This window comes from Doryrhamphus excisus, chromosome 12 (assembly GCF_030265055.1).
Source record: "Doryrhamphus excisus isolate RoL2022-K1 chromosome 12, RoL_Dexc_1.0, whole genome shotgun sequence".
In the NCBI taxonomy this organism is placed as follows: domain Eukaryota; kingdom Metazoa; phylum Chordata; class Actinopteri; order Syngnathiformes; family Syngnathidae; genus Doryrhamphus; species Doryrhamphus excisus.
This window is the reverse complement of record NC_080477.1, coordinates 12449652-12469007: the sequence shown is the minus strand read 5'-3', so window position 1 is coordinate 12469007 and position 19356 is coordinate 12449652. Positions and strand designations below refer to the sequence as shown.

The 19356-nt window shown below is 41.2% G+C and overlaps 1 protein-coding gene across 4 annotated transcripts in view; it reads left to right on the top strand.

Moving 5' to 3' along the window:
* Positions 1-19356, top strand: part of zfhx3b (zinc finger homeobox 3b) — a 331901-nt gene that overhangs the window by 171674 nt on the left and 140871 nt on the right. For all 4 annotated transcript variants that reach the window (XM_058089529.1, XM_058089531.1, XM_058089533.1 and 1 more), the window contains one exon: positions 17051-17402. The gene's annotated coding sequence lies outside the window, so the exon portion shown is untranslated. The remainder of the gene's footprint in view (positions 1-17050; positions 17403-19356) is intronic.

The window sequence follows — 19356 nt, the reverse complement described above, 5'->3', positions numbered from 1 at the left end:
GAGCGGTAATGTACATTATGTATACATATAACACATCCCACCAGGATGGTGATATAATTCACGAACCACTGCCGGTGAGATTTAGAATTCGAAGATGGTGTACAAATGTGTGCCGTCTGGTTTATAGATGTGATTCTGAGGTTTGTGAGTATGGGATGGAATCCATGGACACTTTTATGAATAAGACCTCTGATCGTCAACCTTAACATTATATTAGTAATGCTAACATGTAGCCCACTAGTATTGATGGGGCACAACCGCCATGGCATTCTGAGGTAACTTTGAAGGTGTTACATCAGCAGACAACATGTTTTGGTCCTCTGGGTGCAATTCCTGAATTGGGAGACTGTTTTAATTCAAGTTTATCAAGTCATTTGTTGGGGTTGAGGTCAGGATTACCAAGATCTATGCAATCCAATCTACTTTATTTATATAGCACATTTTATAAACACTGTTTGCGAAGTGGCTGCATGGCTGTTGAGTGGTTAGCGCATAGGCCACACAGCTGGGAGACCCAAGTTTGATTCCAACCTCGGCCATCTCTGTGTGGAGTTTGCATGTTCTCCCCGTGCATTCGTGGGTTTTCCGATTTCCTCCCACATTCCAAAAACATGGTAGGTTAATTGGCGACTCCATATTGTCCATAGGTATGAATGTGAGTGTGAATGGTTGTTTGTCTATATGTGCCCTGTGATTGGCTGGCGACGAGTCCAGGGTGTACCCTGCCTCTCGCCTGAAGACAGCTGGGATAGGCTCCAGCATGTTTTTGGAATGTGGGAGGAAACCAGAGTACCCGGAGAAAACCCACGGACACACAGAGATGTCCAAACGAAGATTCAAACCCAGATCTCCTGACTACATGGCCAACATGGCAACTCCCTGTTAATTCATCGATTATTTTTTTTTTCATGTTAAGAATGGTGATTTCATTGCATTTCGAGGCCAATGAGAACGGACCTTCTTGAATTCCACCTACTGCCTCCCCAAGAAGTCTTAATGGAAATCAGTGAAGAGACAAATTACATTTTCTCCCGTGCCTCACCTTGACTGACTCAAGTGAGCTCATCTGTTCCATCATGTCAGAGTCGGGATGCTGCGTCTCTGCAAGTCTGTGCTTTGATGTTTTAAACATTACCATTAATAATGTTTTCAGCATCAGAATTAATTGCTTTGCTACTCTGTCCGACTCTCTTCATCCTACACTGACACATGAATAAATCAGCCTTAAAGACCTTTGTCTCGAAATTTGGAAGTCATGAATTTGGGATAAAATCAAACTTGAATGTTGCCAAGTTCATCCAAGTATGTGTGACTGCAGGTAAATGATGATTAATCCTTGTTTAGGGTGGCTTTTATATACAGTCTAATTCAATCTACATTTGAATACCATGCAGTTTTTTTTAATGGCTGCTTTTCCTAAGGACAAAGCCTGTGATATCGGAGCTCCTAGGAAGACCAGTTTTGGGTTGTCGTTCATTGTAGGATGTGGTGACTTTGAATTGGTTTGGATTAGACCCTAAAGATGTATTTTGGTGAATTCCAGATGTTGTGTTATCTATGGTTCCCAGCTGTGTTCTGAGATGTTAAATGGGCTGGAAAACATTCTGCCCAAGCTCTGTTAAACTCATCAAACTCTGGGAAATGTAATTAGTGCCTTTTGGAGCTCACATTGCATAGCAACTTCTTCCTAAATAAACAATAAAAATGTCTTCTTTTTCATTTAGCTCCACCTCTTGTCTGCCAAGCACCTCCTTTTGAGTGCCTTTGGCCCTACCCAGTCTCAGGGGTCCTGCAATGTGAAGACAGGGTGAGGAATGTGTGAAGCATCCAAGGAAACATGAACTGCGATTTTCCCACAAGTATGAAAAAAGAGAGGCCGTGGCTATGGAATCTTTCTGACGCAATCATCCAGCAGGAAGGCCCCTGTACAGTGTAGCTGTATTATTAGGACAAATCCAGTCCTAAACTGGACTTGAGTGAGTTGGAGAGCTGCTGACCAAGTTAAAATACAGATAAGCAAAACTGGTTGATGGGCCCGTTTGGGAAAAGCACATATTCATTTTTGAGGGCCAGCTTATTAATTGTTTGTTGAGCAAGGCATCGTTAAAAAAAAATGTAGATGTGAGCGGAGCACGAAAGCGGGGATGAGGATCACTGACGGGGCCCCATGAGGCTTTCGTAGAGACCCTCATGATTACCGCACCGCTGTTGCCTCTGTAATTCATCATACATTAAGACACAAGGTTGAAAGGAATTCCCAAACACAAAAAAAAACAGTGCCAACTTCAGTGAGTCTTTCTTACTGTCCTGATCTAATTATCGCATATCCCATAATTGCTGTTATATTCATCACAGTGCTCTGTATTTATAGGGTCTGGTTTCATCATTGTAATAAAGCCACTTTGGGATTCTCATGCAAAGACTTGGAGAGGGGGAGATACATCACAGAGTAAAAGGCCAGAAGCACATGGAAATAAGGGGGCAGGATTTTGGATCCTGATAATATTTGATGCTGGAGAAGAAAACAACAGAGCTCCTCCATTGTAATCCTCCACTTTTATCAGGACTTCGCTTCTATTTCTCTGCAAATCTCATGCCTCATGGACCGGACTCCATCTTTGCTCTGTGTTCACCCAAAACCAACTTCTGTTTTCAAGGAACCCAAAGCATCGTACGTTGCTCCCAGTATTTGGGTATATATTTAACACCCACATGTGAGGCCAGTGAGAGTGCCTAGGGAATGGAAAGGAAAACAAGCATGCCCTCTCTCGCTGCCCTTTGGTGCTGGCCTGCTATAAATACCTCCGGGTGGCGTGCCAGTTGCAGCACCAGTGGCATGGGAACCTCCTCTGGTCCTCAGCTTGGCCACTCAAGGCCAGTCTGGGAAGGATTCAGCCTACAGAAGAGGCTAAGAGTGTTCAATGTGGGCGGTGGAACATGGAAAGAAAAAAAATGTTTTGGCTAGTGGAGGGAAATATGTCCATGGTGATATTTGAATGTGTTTTGTGCGCTCCTCTCACCCTTTCTATCATCTCCTTTTTCAAAAGACTCCACGTATACGGCATTTATGTGGTTTTGTCTTAAGAAGATTGTGAATGAGGGCTTTCCAAACTCTTCCTTTCTGCACTGCAGTGAAGTGTTTATGCTATTCTACGCCATGAAAATTGGTTTTGACTTTTCTAAGGTTTATTCTTCACAGTGCCGTCTCCCTGTGTTGGTGCACAACAAGCTCAGCTGATGTTTTTCAGAGTTAGGCGTAATAGTTTTAACTGACAGATTCAAACATCTCTTTTCCATACTTTTCCACTTCTGCGGAGTAAATAGTTTTATGGGCACAAAATGCACGTGAATAGGGTCTAATGATTATTTAGTTTATGGCTGGTGAGGTTTCAAACGGGGTTTTGTAAGTGAAAAGGCTCAACTACAAGTTTGTGGACACTAATATGGATTCAGTAAGTCGTAATTGATTTGTATGCACTAACAATGTCTTTTCCAGGGTCTGACTTAGAAAGAAAGAAAAAATAACATCAAAGATTTGTGTTGGTCTATTTAACATGCTGAGTCAACAGATTAAATGTCTCTGTTGTTCCTCCCCTCCTCGCACCTCTTAGCATTCTCTAAAGGTCTCGTTTTCTCTCACTCTCTTAATACTTTCCTTGCCTCTCGCCCACTCCTACAAGGCTCACTTGTTATTTTTTCGTACAAGGTCCTGTAATTAAGTTTGACATAAGCACAGGGATTAAATATGCGGTTCAGAGGAGAGAGAAAGGCGCTCTGTTACAATCCCAAGGCCAGCTGTAAAATGGAACCAGATTGCGACACTTGAAGTTGGAAAGTTTCGGAGAGGTGCTGAGACTGGAGCCGTGTGTGGAGATTCGCCTCTGGCTGAAAAAATAATGTTAATCATTTTTAAGCAGATGCGCAATACACATGTCAATCTCCTGGTTATTTCTATTTATGAAACGGCACAACTGATTCCAAAGCTAACTAAGTGTTGCCGTGCATTCAGCCAACCATATGACGTGATATGATAGCTGGCAAAGTAATATGAGAAAGTGAAATACCTTCTTGGAAATGGTGCAGGTAAACATACACTTGGCTGAGAAAACTGTCTTTCAGAAATTACATTGATGGCAAACTTCTGTCAAAAACAAAAAAAAAAGACAACAAAACTGGTGTCTTTGTGCCAGAAACAAATCTAATCTCACACATGAAGAGAAAAAGAGCTATCAGAACATATTATTACTTTCCTGATGGTGGAAAAAGCAAACTGATTGGAGCCATAATGCAATATGAAAAAAGTATTTCACATGCTATCATTCAATCACGGACACCAAATATAGAAATATAGGCTAAGATCAGCCCCCAGTGCACCGAGCATGTTGATAGGATTTTCCTCTGTTCTGAACTCTGAGAGGTCTCACATGGAACTTTGCATTCTTAAATAACTCTGGCAAAACGCTTTAATCTTAATGAGTCTGAACAGCAAATCTCTCATCTGCAGCAAAAAGGATTAGGAATGCAGAAAAAAAAAAGAAGTGCCGTTCCACTTTGATGAATTGTGTTTAGAAAATCCCCGGGCATGAAGTTCTCCCGATGAGCAAAGTGTAAGGCGAGAATGCATGCTTTTATTTGAACAACACAACTTTATCTGAGGAAAACAGAACATGCATTTAAGTGAAAATACAAAAATACAAAAGCAGCACTGATTCCACTCTGCAAATGATAAAGCTAACTAACTGTTTTCTTCAAGCCACTTGGATACTTTTGGAGTAGCTTAGGTACATTGTGTTTTCTATACTTCATAAGTATTGTGTTTATTTTTTCTGCTGACTGCAGTCATCTGCTGGTAGGAATAAGTGAATGAATTCCTGTTTTTGTTTTTTTTTTTCCCTCTACTACTTGAAACGGAGGAGGCTTTGATAAAGCAAGCACTCCGGCAGTTAAAAAAATTGAATAATTGTACAGTTTTGCTTCAGGGCTATATGAAAAATTAACTGATAAATGAACTTATAAGCCACTGAGATAAACACAAATTATAGGTCAAAGCATGGATTTATTAACAGACAAAGACATGGTCTTCTTTCTCTTTCGGCTTTTCCCTTCAGGGGTCGCCACAGCAAATTAATCTCCTCCATCCAATCCTGTCTTCTGCATCTGTCTCTCTCACACCAACTACCCTCATGTCCTCCTTCACTAAAAACTCAAACCTCCTCTTTGGTCTTCCTCTACGCCTCCTACCTGGCAGCTCTAAACACAGCATCCTTCTACCAATATATTCACTATCTCTCCTCTGGACATGTCCCAACCATCTCAGTCTGGCCTCTCTGACTTTATCTCCAAGGCCTCTAACATGTAATATCCCCCTGATGTACTCCTTCCTGATCCTATCCATCTTGGTCACTCCCAATGAGAACCTCAGCAAAGTACCGACAAAGACATGTTAAGGTGGCCAGAAGACAATGTAAATACAAACATTGCATTATAGAAACAAGACTTGGAAAGTATACAACACTAAAAAAAAATCTCAGACACCACCTCAAATGTTTTTGAATTCAGCATCTTTACATGTCTGACAGCCATTCCATTGTGTGCTGAATTACAGAGCTGTTAGAATTTTTGCACCAGGAATGGCACAGAATCACCCAATAGCAATGACTGGTGGAGTGCACTGCTAATGAAAAAAAATTATTAAAAAAAAGCGTAAAATCTCCAAGCTTGAGAAAAAAGTATAAACATGTAAAAAATTTAAGGTTTTTTAAGCAGTACATGTTACATTTATTATCATGTATTTGTAAATTATAGCTGACTTAGGGTGAAAAAAAAGAAAACAAACAAAACAGCTATTTTCAGATGTAAAAAAATTGCAAAAATCTGCAAATTAACTGCAAATTAATCTGCAAATTAATGAATGTTAAATGGCTTAGGTGTGGGGTCCACTGTATTGCTGTTTTAAGTGTAATGAACAGTACACAGTAGCTGTCTGGTGCCATCCTCATTGACAAATGTAGGTGTGGAAATGTATGTAGTTAAGCATGCTATTATACAGATGTGTTTATTTGTATTTGATTAATACATTATTGATCATATGCTAATGTAATCCAAATCAAAGCGACTCAACGTTTACTTGATTAATTATTTTGCTGTGGCATAATTTCCCCAAACAGTCAGCGGTGGTACGGGTTAGAGCAAAAAGCCTCTGGCAAGTTCAGCTTCCTCCATCTACAAAGAGCCTCACTGCAATGGGACCTGCTCTGAGTACCCGCTCTCCGAGAACCAACCCACCTCCCTACATGCCCCCCAGGGCCTTTGTAGGACTGCTCTGGCTGCATTTATTTTACCTTTCCTTTCAAATCAGCACTGCCCTTTGTTAGCAGCAATGGATGCACACAAAGGAGATCTGGTTGATGTATTATGATCCATATTAATGAGAGAACAACATCAGGCCAATAGAGCCTATTAACAAGGCTTGATTATTGTGTTGTATATGCATCTTGCTGGTATACAATATGTCGCCACAAGTTCATTCCACATCTCCGCCTTTCACATATATCAATGCCTTCTGTTTGTCGAGGAGTGGCTAATATAGCCTTGCACTTGACCTGTATTGATGTGCCAGTAAGATGTGTAGCCAGTCTACCACATTGAGCCTAAACATCTGGTCACCAGAGTTCTCTTTGAGTGACAGATAACATCTGGGAAGTCCGCTACTATCACAGGAAACAATGTTCCTCTCTCCTCCTCTCTTCTGTCTCTCCTCACTCTCGCCCAAGTCTTCCTTCTTCCCCGTGTCCTGCTCATAAGCACATCCCTCTCATTGATTTCTCATTAACCCCTTCCAGACTGTGAGTCTCCCTCACAGACACCACAGGATTGACTATAAATGTCACTTGAAAATTATTTTATTTTTAACCTAGATTATGAAAGTAAAATGTTCCTACAACAGGGTGTTTTGTTGTATGTAAGGTATTGTTTTTTTGCACCATTTTCAACTAAATTCTCATTTTTTTACGCTAACTCCCCCTCATCTTTAACTCCACCAAGAGGAGATCACGAGGTAAATGTATTGTTTGCATCGTCATGATTGTTCAAATACCAGCCCAGGCAGGCCCACAAATAGTGTCAAATAATTTTGTATTTGCGCCTCAGTTATGAACAACGCCCTGTGATTGGCTGGCGACCAGTCCAGGGTGTACCCCGCCTCTCGCCCCGAGACAGCTGGGATAGGCTCCAGCAACCCCCGCGACCCTCGTGAGGAAAAAGCGGTAGAAAATGAATGAATGAATGAATGAATGAATGAGTTATGAACAACATACATACAGTAATATTGCACATCATAAATAAATAGCTCATATTACATTCATTTACATACACTCATAAAAGGTGTCATATACTATAATTAACACAATTTTTCCTTATTAATGATAACAGCACAAACTAAGCCACAAAGTCAGCAGGTTAGGGTACTACACCCTTGTACAATGAACGGGTCCAAACCCAAATGATGTAGAGAATTGTGAATGCAGTCCCTCTTACACACAAATCCAGCTGCACGGTGGAGGGGTGGTTAGCGCACAGGCCACACAGCTAGGATTCCCGGCTGGGGCATCTGTGTGAGGAGTGCATTTTTCTCTGGTTTCCTCCCACATTCCAAAAACATGCTAGGTTAATTGGTGACTCCAAATTGTCCATAGGTATGAATGTGAGTGTGAATGGTTGTTTGTCTATATGTGCCCTGTGATTGGCTGGCGACCAGTCCAGGGTGTACCCCGCCGCCTCTCACCACAAGACAGCTGGGATAGGCTCCAGCAGGCACTAGTGAGGTATAGAAAATGGATGAATGGAAATACAAATCCAATTAATCCCCTCTGCATACCCCAAAAATCTTAACATAATTAAAGTTTTAAAAAAACTGGATATTTGAGTTGGCCAAGAATTTGCACCGAATTTCATGTATCACAAAGTAGACTGCTAAATAATTTACACATTGGCAAAAAAAAAAAAAAATACAATGCTCCACATATTGTTTTTGTTTTTCACTTCTAATGACAGTGTCAGCCTTGGCGGAGGTCTGCACTCAGCACTGAGTTCCCTACAAATACTGACCCGTTGAGTTCCAGGCACATCCTGTCAGTAGTGTGACCCAAACTCTGAAGCATAGTACTCAATGTTCCCATTTGCTTTCACAATGCCTTGCTAAAACGTGAGCACACGTGCGAGTGTGTACTCATATCTCACAAGTTCCATTGAGGAGATTGTCGGGTGGTTTAGTTTTAGACTGTCATCGTTAAATGGAAGTTATTTCTGGATGTATGAGTGGCTGTACTGATTTGTTGATATACTGATATTTAGGTATTCTTCTGTTGAACAGATTGTCTGTTAAAATGCATACTTACATAAAAGGACGTCATGCTATCTGTTTCACCGTGTATTTTTTTCCTCCATGCTCACAACAGCTTTGGCGGTCGAGATAAAGTGAACACGCGTTTGTTAGGTTGTGTTTGTGAAGCGCGACAGAGGCGAGCTAGAAAAAGCCCTTCATTTAAGCATGGCGTGCCTCCATCAGTCCCAGCCTCTGATGTACAAAGAGCCCAGAGGAATGAGCTTCACAGCTGTTTGTAAACTATGGGAACAGGAAAGGTCAACAAAGTAATGCATTGCGTTTCTCTCTCTCTCTCTCTCGTTCTCTCTGTGTTCCATACTGAGACATCATGGCTGCCTTAGTACTAGCGGTGCAGTTGAATTACTGTTCTTGCCTGGAGAATAATGGCGAAAGCATAACCCCATTGTATTCTTTGATAAACTCTGGTATAAGCCGAGGAAGAGGCACGCTTTAAGGGCACAATTGCCTTGCAAATCTACCATGGCAAAGTTTTTCTGAAGAAGAGAGAAACATGGGGGTAGAAGGAGGAAGTGGAGGGCGACGGGAGAGTGGGATGCAGCATGCGGTTAGAGGAGGGGGGTCCGTGTTGCAGGGACATGTGTTATCTCGGGGTGCAGGGGTCTTTGTTTGTTGGGCAGGGAGGTATAGATTTCCTCTCCATGTCAGCGCCTCTATTTATGGCTCAGCACAGAGGGGACAATAGCAAACTAATCCACAACTGAATCAGGATTAATATTCCAAGAGCAAATATTAATTCACTGCCTAAAAGGAGGAAATGCAGAATGTGTTGAAAATGCTTAAACAAATAAAGAACAAAAGAAGCGAGGATCCTTGACCGAAAATTTCCATTCTGACTCTTTCATATGAGTGCTTTTTTTTTTTTTTTATTTACCAGACCTTCTACGCACTCATCTCTGCATTCTGTCTGATTTCTTTATTCATCTTCTTAATGATTTTCTATAGAAGAATGAGAGCTGGGGGAAGCTGAAAAGCTGCATGTTGTTTTTGGCTATTCTCCTCGGTAAGCTTGAGGTTTCTGATCTGGATTTGAATATTTATGACAGAAAATAATAGAGGTTATAAAAATAAGTCCCTGCAGCGCTGGGCTGTAACTTATAGGGGTAAACAATAACTCCCATATCAAAGGAGCTGGGTGATGGTGGCTAGTTGTCTGATGCCTGTAAAACACTGACTACCTCTCAGCCAAAAGCCAGCACAGAGGCTGCTTCTGATCCAAGAGAGCCTCTTTCCAACTTATTTTTGTTCTACCTAGAAACATAACAGATGTGCCATTGGGGTGAGATCGTTTGACTGGTTTCAAATGTACTTTTACTTGCTTTGACATTGAAACAAGTGACAAGATGTGTAAGTGACAGGTTTAACAGAGCATCACTTGATCCAACAAAACGTGCTGGTTTGCATTTGAAACAACTTTGCCTTCTATTTGACGGTTATTTTTATTTACCTATTTATATTGACAATATTTTGGAGAAAAAATGTCTTTTGTCCAGTCTGCATAGTAGCCCAACCTACTACCTCGTTATTACAATACCCAGCCATATGTTGCATTTTGAGATAAAATATTTACACAAATGATTCAGTAACGGACGTTTACCGTATTATTATGCTCGTCCATCTTCATCTACCTATTCATTGTGTTGTGGCTCACATGACCATGAAAAAAAGAAGCTGATAGAAAATAAGATTTTTACACTGGATTACCAATATAGCATTGTCCAAACAAAGCAAGCGTGCCTGCCCCCGCTACCGCTATACAATGCACACATACACGCTTTGCCGCAATAATCCCACACTGGGGGGTAAAGGTCTGTTGTATTGCAGTCTGCAAAACCATTGTGGTGTTCAAAGAGACTTCACACAGGCTCTAAGCATTGATAAGGTCTAATGTGATGAGGGGACTGTAAACTTCATCTTTTATACATGGCGACATCATCTGAAAGGTCAGCTTATCTTAATCCTCAAATCGGCAGCATCCAGGCTTGTGGCCCCATGTTTCATAAAGTTAAGCAAAAAAAAAATAATCTCGGAGTCCATTCTGAAGAAGTCCCTTTATTATCTTCTCCACACGGTCCAATCAGAAGACATCGTTAGAGTGTGCTACCAATGCACTATAAGAAATGATTATTTTTCCTTTCTAATCGCCTCCAATTGTATCAGGGAATCAGCTGGACTCTAGGCTCATGGTGAGAAGCTTTATTATGTCTCGTGATTAATCATCAAAATTTTGCTTCATCCTACCCCCTTCCAGCACTAGCCTGCTTCAAACACACAGAGCTGAGGGACAGATCATTTACATGGTCACAGCTAAATACACCCTTACCCCACAATGTCCCAAATAGGTGTCCGGCAGGAGTTTATCTTGCCATCCATTTTATATACCGTACCACTTATCCTGTTCAGTGTCATCCCAGCTGACTTATTTGGCCAGTCGATCACTGGGTGAGTGAAAGTGAAGCATTGGCTAGAAATTGACCCAATGCCAGCTGTGCAGAAGTCTGTATAAGAACCACTGCATAATAAAGTGCCATCAGTAGGAGCATTTTTTTAACAATTATTTATTTTGAATTGTGTGGTCATAGTAAGCTGGAGCCTATCCCAGCCGACTTTGGGCCAAATGCAGCCGTGGACTGGTCACCAGTCAATCACATGGCACATGGATTGGTTGATTGTTAGTTTGTAGATTATTTAATGCCTTTGCCTCGCGCAAAAATTGCCAGCATGTTACCCAATTGTAAGTGTCAATAGCTTATTTGTGTTTCCCTTTTTGTGGTCTGGATGTATAGTGTCAACTACTACATAGTGTTTTTTTTTTTTGATGTGGTCATTCACATGACCAAAATTGTCAATGTGACAGTGTGAATGCAGGAAGTGGTGTGTATGCACAAAAATACAATGTCACATGCTTTACGGAAGTAAAGCTGCAGTGCTCTCCTTTGCAATGTGAAGAATTTTGTGCAACGGGAGCCAATGTTTTCTTAACCAAATGACCCTACGTAACAGATTAAAAAGAATTTTGGCTATGGCATTTTGTGGAGAACTTGCCGTCTGAGCCACCCACACGTGTCGGTGCTGTGACATTGCTGGCACGCTGCCGTGAGCCGCTTTGCTGACGTTTTTTAATAATTTTCAGATGACAAGAAGAGCTTTTGCCCACATCAGTGAGTCTCAGCAAGCATAGCGACCATTTGACCTGGCCATGTGTGGGCCAAGGGTCAAACAGGAGGAGCTCTCGTCAAAAAATTATTGCCGTTATAGGAAACTTCCATTAACGCGTCATTAACATTGGGCATCATATCCCGCAGTGTGAAGGTAGCCTAGGTTCCATTCATCTACTTTCTTCACAGTTTATTAGAGTCATGGGTGAGCTGGAACCTATCCCAGCTGACTTTGAGCGAGAGGCAGGGTGCACCATGGATTATTCACCAATCAAATGCAAGGCACGTAAAACAAACAACAATTCACATCCACAACTGTGGACATTTTAGAGTCTCCAATTAACTTAAGATGCATGATTTCGGTCTGCGGGAAGAAGCTGAAGTACCCACAGAAAACCCATGCAAGTGGAGACGTGCTAAACACTATACTGTGCTTTAGATGCTACGATCATGAATCAATCCACATTGATGCCATTTCATTACATACAAACCAAAGTAACTATTTCATAAAGTTAGAGCTTCACTTAATGAAGTGGGCACCTCTACGTTCTTTCTCCTTTACCTTCCTGAATAAGCTTAGTCTGTTCATTGTTTTGTTTTGGAACTTTGTGATTTGTTTTGATTGGTGCAAGATTGATGTCATTCTTTTAAAGCCAGAATTAACACAGTTTCCGTGACTCCCCAAAATAATGAGGATGCATCGCAATCACAGTACAAGAAGAATTCCAAATAATGTGGTCAAAGGAGTTATTGTTGCAAGTTTTCAGAATGTGTTTTTTAGGAACTATTTGTTCTCGATCTAAAGTGTGTCAGATGTAGACAGATAGTTAAATATTTATCCCTTTGACTGCAATTCATATTAGAGTGTTATTGTTGTTTGTTTCATTTTGTTTCCCAACCCTAATTTGCCATCGATACAGTTTTTTTTTTTTCTTCCTGGTACGTCTAGAAACCACACATCAACTTGAAGAAAGGTAGACCTCATCCTGTAGCCTTAATTAGAAGGAAATTGTAAACAGGCGCCTGCCTTTCTTGTAAGGATTATCCATAGTTTATGACTGAGTGTTTGAAGTTGTAACACATTGAGAATCAGCACTGCTGGAGTGGTGCTCTTATAGGACATTGTTGTCTTCAATTATTTTCAGTTATATTCCCGTCTGTAACAGGCGGGGGTTCATCTATTATTTAAAGATGCAATCGTTGCTGTTTATCTGGGATTCTTAAAACCGGGTTATCTTTTCACGTACTTTTTTTTATTAAAAGGAACAAAGTGTAATAAAGTACACTTTCAAATAGATGCTTGTCTCTCTCGTGCTGGAGCTCATCTGCTATTGTGGTGATTTAATACGAACGGTGCCACGCAGCTACCGAGAGACAAGATCTAACGAGCATCACAGATGCTTTAAGTGTATACATAAATGGTCGCACACAGACACTGGCTGTGACAAACACATCCCAGGTACACATTTAGTTGCAGACAAACAATTATACACACCTCCATCTGTTTCACCTTACTAACGATGGTAAACACAAGCGACTGAATTCCTTCATTTTCTAGGGCAGAGCTAGTGATGTTCTCAAGCAAGTAACGTAAGGAAGTCTTTTTCTTCTTCTCTTATTTTAATTTAGTCGGGGATTTGACAAAAGTTACAAACTATATTAACCTAATAAGAGAAAATTGTGCGAGAAAATTGTGCCCCCCCTCCAAACAATGGAGTGTCCTAACGCAACCAAATTTTCTACCAAAACACAATTTTCATAGCACTTGATTTTAGGCTATGTTATGCTGTATAAATCAGTTCACTACAAACAGAAAACTGCAACATACCGAATAGCATGTGCGTTTTTCTGCTAATTGTAATTATATGTGGCCGCACAGCTGGTAGACCCGAGTTCGATTCCACCCTAGGCCATCTCTGTGTGGAGTTTGCATGTTCTCCTCGTGCATGCGTGGGTTTTCTCCGGGTACTCCGGTTTAATCCCACATTCCAAAAACATGCTAGGTTAATTGGCGACTCCAAATTGTCCATAGGTATGAATGTGAGTGTGAATGGTTGTTTGTCTATATGTGTCCTGTGATTGGCTGGCGACCACTCCAGTGTGTACCCCGTCTCTTGCCCGAAGTCAGTTGGGATAGGCTCCAGCTCAGGATAAGTGGTATAAATTGAATTCATGAATATGTCCTTGTTGTACTCATATACATGTGATTGGACCTTTTAAAAGGATAGGTTACAAATGTTTTATATATTTACTTATATATATTTTTGGTATGAGGACATTCATCTCTACGCTAATTTTAAAGCCAAGTACATCATATCTCACAATTGCTGGATTTTATTCATTTGACCCAATTTAATTGAAGTTATTTACATTTGAAATTATCTTACTTTCATTTGTACTTGTTAAAATGTGCAACCTATGACTATGAAGTATCAGCCAGACAGAGAAATGTATGAAACTCAGGAGAATTTGTGGTTTCTTTCATTGTGCAACGATATATTGTGTCACACACATTTATACCCGAAGGGGCAAAAATAGTCCTATCCCCTGCTTTTTTCCATCCCTGCTTTAAGCCATAAAGGGATGTACGACTAACATTACCATATTACTCCAGCATCAAGTGAAGGAGACAAAGTACAATCAATACCTGATATAAACAGCACACCCAGGTCAGGAGACCCTGCTGAACTGCCTCCGCAGTGAGCACATCCAGTAAAGTTCCTTTATAGATTCTGGGAGAGTGACCTCTTGACAGACTGGGCTAGATAAAGTCAGTCTGGTCACAGTGACCTAAAGCCAATAGGCCAGTGTCCAGTCAGACTGGCTGTCTTTATAATGAAATGGTTACTTTTGCCTTTCTATCACTCAGACGTTGCGGCCATCGAATTACATTCACAAGTGATAGAACAAGTAAAATGACATGTATACTAATTTGATGCGGTAATGCAAGATGGATGGAAAGGATATTAGTGTGCATACTTACAACATTCATTTATTCATTTTCTACCACTTATCCTCACGAGGGTCGCAGGGGTGCTGGAGCCTATCCCAGCTGTCTTCGGGCTAGAGCGAGGCGGGGTACACCCTGGACTGGTTGCCAGCCAATCACAGGGCACATATAGACAAACAACCATTCACACTCACATTCATACCTATGGACAATTTGGAGTGGCCAATTAACCTTGCATGTTTTTGGAATGTGGGAGGAAACCGGAGTACCCGGAGAAAACACACACACACATGGGAGACAGACATGGCTGAAGATGGAATTGAACTCGGGTCTCCTAGCTGTGAGGCCTGCGCGCTAACCACTTGTACGCCGTGTAGTATCATTATAATAATTTGATTTTCAATTTATTCATTCATTCATTTTCTACCGCTTTTTCCTCACGAGGGTCGCGAGGGGTGCTGGAGCCTATCCCAGCCGTCTTTGGGCGAGAGAGAGGCGGGGTACACCCTGGACTGGTCGCCAGCCAATCACAGGGCACATATAGACACCCCACACAGACATGGCCGAAGATGGAATTGAACTCGGGTCTCCTAGCTGTGAGGCCTGCGCGCTAACCACTCGGATGCCGAGTAGTATCATTATTCATTCATTTCAATTTTCTACCGGTTTTTCCTCACAAGCGTTGCGAGGGGTGCTGGAGCCTATCCCAGCTGTCTTCGGGCGAGAGAGAGGCGGGGTACACCCTGGACTGGTCGCCAGCCAATCACAGGGCACATATAGACACTCCACACAGACACGGCCGAAGATGGAATTGAACTCGGGTCTCCTAGCTGTGAGGCCTGTGCACTAACCACTCGAATGCCGTGTAGTATCATTATAACAATTTGATTTTAAATTTAAATTTCATAAATTAGAGAAGCAAAAATAGTAAATGATGCAACACAGCTGTAAACATAGCATCATAGCATCAGCAAGCATTAATTTCTCTGTAAAAGCAAATATTTAGATACAGCTCTCGCACTGGATCTCATTAAGTGCAGATGTAGCTGATGTTTTGTCTGGTAAGTTTATGTAGAGCGTTGACGGTGAAATGTCTTAATGAATAGATAAACATAGACGCAGGGGTCATGCTACCTGCACAAATTGAAGTTCCACTCATGGCCCATTGACACAGGGTCATCGTCGCGTAAATCCCCAAAGCCATGCAGCTGTTGCCGTCAGTGACGCTCCACATTCTTGTGTGCGCTAACTATTTAGTTGTCAATGATTTGGTTAAGTGGAATTGACTTTTATCTGCGGTGTGCTGCGGGGCTGCCACTGGCAATCCAGCATCCCCCTTTCCCAGCAGCCTCTGTTTTAGCCCGATGTCACATACAGCACATTGCCATTGGCAGCTGAGCGAGGCCTGATCAATGAGCCGGGTCAGGGATGGCCTGCGGCGCTGCTGTGGGTGGGCTATTGATCCGACAAACACACTCCCACAGGTCGCACTGGCAAGCCTTGAAGTGGTGGCCTTGGCCTGAGCCACGGAGAAAAGGAGGAGGCGACAAATTATCGTTGATACTTTGTCTGTCAGCTGCAACTGCTGACGAAACAGTCGTAAAATTAATTTTGCTATTGATTAACTACTAATGTACTGCGCCGTCTGTATTTATGGTGGCTATGGATCGTTGTTGGAATTGATATTTCAAACCCAAACCATTAAGAAACGCTGAGCACACATTACAATCAGAGCAGAGAACATACTTTAGGATGTAAGCTCAATATTAATCTCGTCTTTCTTTGTCACTCTTTCAGACTTGTGGCCAATGAGCACAAAGTTATTTTTGACGCAATTTTAAATGGTGCTCCCCGAGCTCCTTATCAGCACCACAGTAAGAACTCTTGGGAACAATTAAACGTGGGGTTTTAACTTGAGTCAAAACCACAGAGGTAAAAATAATCGCGCAATGTTTCCAAATGGAAGTGTCTTCAAAAGACCTATTCAGTTATCACAAAGTATGTGCCTCTCTCGCCTGTATTCCCTCACTAAATCTCGGTTGCTGTGGAACTATTGGAACACATGACAAGCATATTTAACCTGCTTCACAAACCAGGCCCAATGTGGAATTCAAAGCCTTTTTTAAAACATTTTTTCCCCGCCGCTGGAAGTGACAGCAGAATAAATACGTATTGTCTATGAGACTTTGTTGTCATGTGCGAGAGATCCTGTGCAGAGCAGGCAATTATGTATGCTATTACAGGAATATGTCTTGCTCTGCTTACGAGAAAATTAAGTTTCCCCGGAAATATTTGTCATTTCTCCTTTTCAAAGTCTACGGTGGTATGAGAGGAGAAATTAAATGTAATCACAAGAGGCTGTCTTCCTGTATTCGCTCACAAATAAATATGGATTCATTTTCTGCTTTAAAGAACTGCTGATTAGTTTTGCAGCTTTGGACACACACGTCTCTCTCTATATAGGACTCAAATTTAGTGTTATTCTGTGTCGTACTTTTCAAATGTTTTTTTTTTAATTCTGTATTTTGTTTCTTTTTGCAGGTGATGCTTTCATCCTGATTTGCTCTTCTTGGACCAGGGAGTCCTTAATCCCAGTATAGCTTTGGACCATCCTGGAAATACCTGGAATTCTAGGAGTATATCACCAAAATATATTGAGGTGCCCAGGCTCCACATCAATAGCTTTACATTCGACTGTACTATTTTTAAGCCAAAACCAAGGAAGCGACAGAATTGAGGACATTAGCAATAGCTGCCACCATTGTTTCGACAAGCCTACTGTGACCACAAGAACGCGACCTTTGGGCTTGCTGGCTTCAAACGAACACTTGAAAAGGGGGCGCTGCCAGAGAGGCATCTGCGTGGTAGCAAGCCGGACCGAAAACCCCATCAGGTAAGGCGATGACCATCTCTTTTTTTTCCCCTGCTGTCCAAACCCTGAGCCCTTTACCTTCTGCTGGGCTTTGAAGCTATTTATCCCCGGTGTCTGTCTTCGTCATTGTTAGCTCCCCTTCTGTGTTCACATACACAATACTGGCTGATAAATGTCTCACTTTCATGCTCTGCTAACCTGTTTGTTCCTTTCGGATTATTGACTCTCTGTATGAGGATATTGTTTGGCTAATAGACCCTCTCTCTCTCTGGGGTCTTTACCAGCCTCTTGCAGTTTCTCTCTATCAAAAAGCCACATTGATAAAATGTACAACGATCTGTGCATGACCTGATGCATGTAAATGCCTCGTCAGTGTCATGTTGTTGCAACATTAAATTTCATCTTAGAAATGCACAACTTTTGGCACACTTGTACTTGCACGTACAGTACATACAGAATTCAAACATAATTCTTTTAAGTTTTGACTGACTGTATTTTGCCAGAGAGTTGAAAGAGGCAGGACATATAAAGGAGTCAAACCAAACAATTGACATGCAAAGTATTTTTAAGCAAAATAAAAGGTATAACATAGGCAACTTGAGGCTTCAGATTTGAAGTCATTGAAAAAGACTCAGGATCCAGTGAAACCAGACTGGTGTGCAGGAATCACAGTGGATGTTGCCATATCAATCTTAATTGATCTAATTTGATTAATCTTTGGCATTTATCTAATTGAACATTACGAAGAATTCAGTCAATCATGTGGAATTGATTTGTGATGACTCATGTCAATGATGGCAACCGAGTCAAAAGTACACTACATGGCTGTAAAGAGTAGAGGCGCCCATGATTCAGCATCAGCTAGTTTTTGGTCTAAAGAAGGACAACATGGCATCAGCTTTATGAATAGTTGAGCTACGTCCTTGAAGATCTCCACCATGTCACAACTCCAACATTCTGCTCAATTCTACACTGGCATGAAAATAGGAGTTCAGAACATTCAGAGAGAAATTATTCCATGCTTAAAATAATATTAACATTATATTATAAAATAGTTTTACACAATTTGGAACAGAATTCAGCACTGAAATGAAATATAAATACATAACAAAGCTTTTCTTGTCTGATTTGCATCTATAAACCCGGCATTTTGATGTGGCAAAGACAAAAAACACTTGAATCCAACATCTTGGTTGTTGTTGAGCTAATTAATATCATGTAGGGTTTGACGTCTGGCTTCGGGTCAGCTGTTTTCAGCAGTGTAGTGGCAATACAAAAGCAGTTAGCAATGGAAATAGCGCCTGTGTGTGTGGGGGAGCATCTCCTCTCCCTGGCCTGTGTGCTGATGGAGCTGCACTCCTTGCCCAGGGCTCCGACACTTGCTTATTTTTCATGAAGGCTGCACACTGTTCTCCTGTATGAGGGGTTGCGCTCTTTGTGGCACCCCTCCCCCCTTTTAGAGGAAAAGACATGCATGATTTCATACATGAAAGATATATATAATTTGACAGCATGGCCTTATGCGATACATTTACAATTCTAAACAGACCATGGTAAAAACCCGTTTCCTGTGACCCACCACTCCACCTTCGTCTTTCTTCCTGAGGAAATGTATTTGCACATATCCAAATACATAAGATCAAAATAACACACATGACACAGGTTATCATTCTTATTACACGCTCTTCCAAATGTACAAGTGCATGCCTCAGACAATTTCACTTTTAATACTAATTTATTCATTATCTTATAATATCACCATGTATTCACAGGGCCTGTTTTCACATTAGATTGTGCCTGGAAATATGAGATAGAAATGTAAATAACTAACTATAAATACGCTAAAGATTACAATATTTTCATTATATAATTAAATATAAAGTATTTAATAGGAAGCATTGCAACAAAGCTATTTAGTGATTGATGCTAGTCTGTATGAAGATTGAACCAACGTCGTAACAATGTGTTATAACAC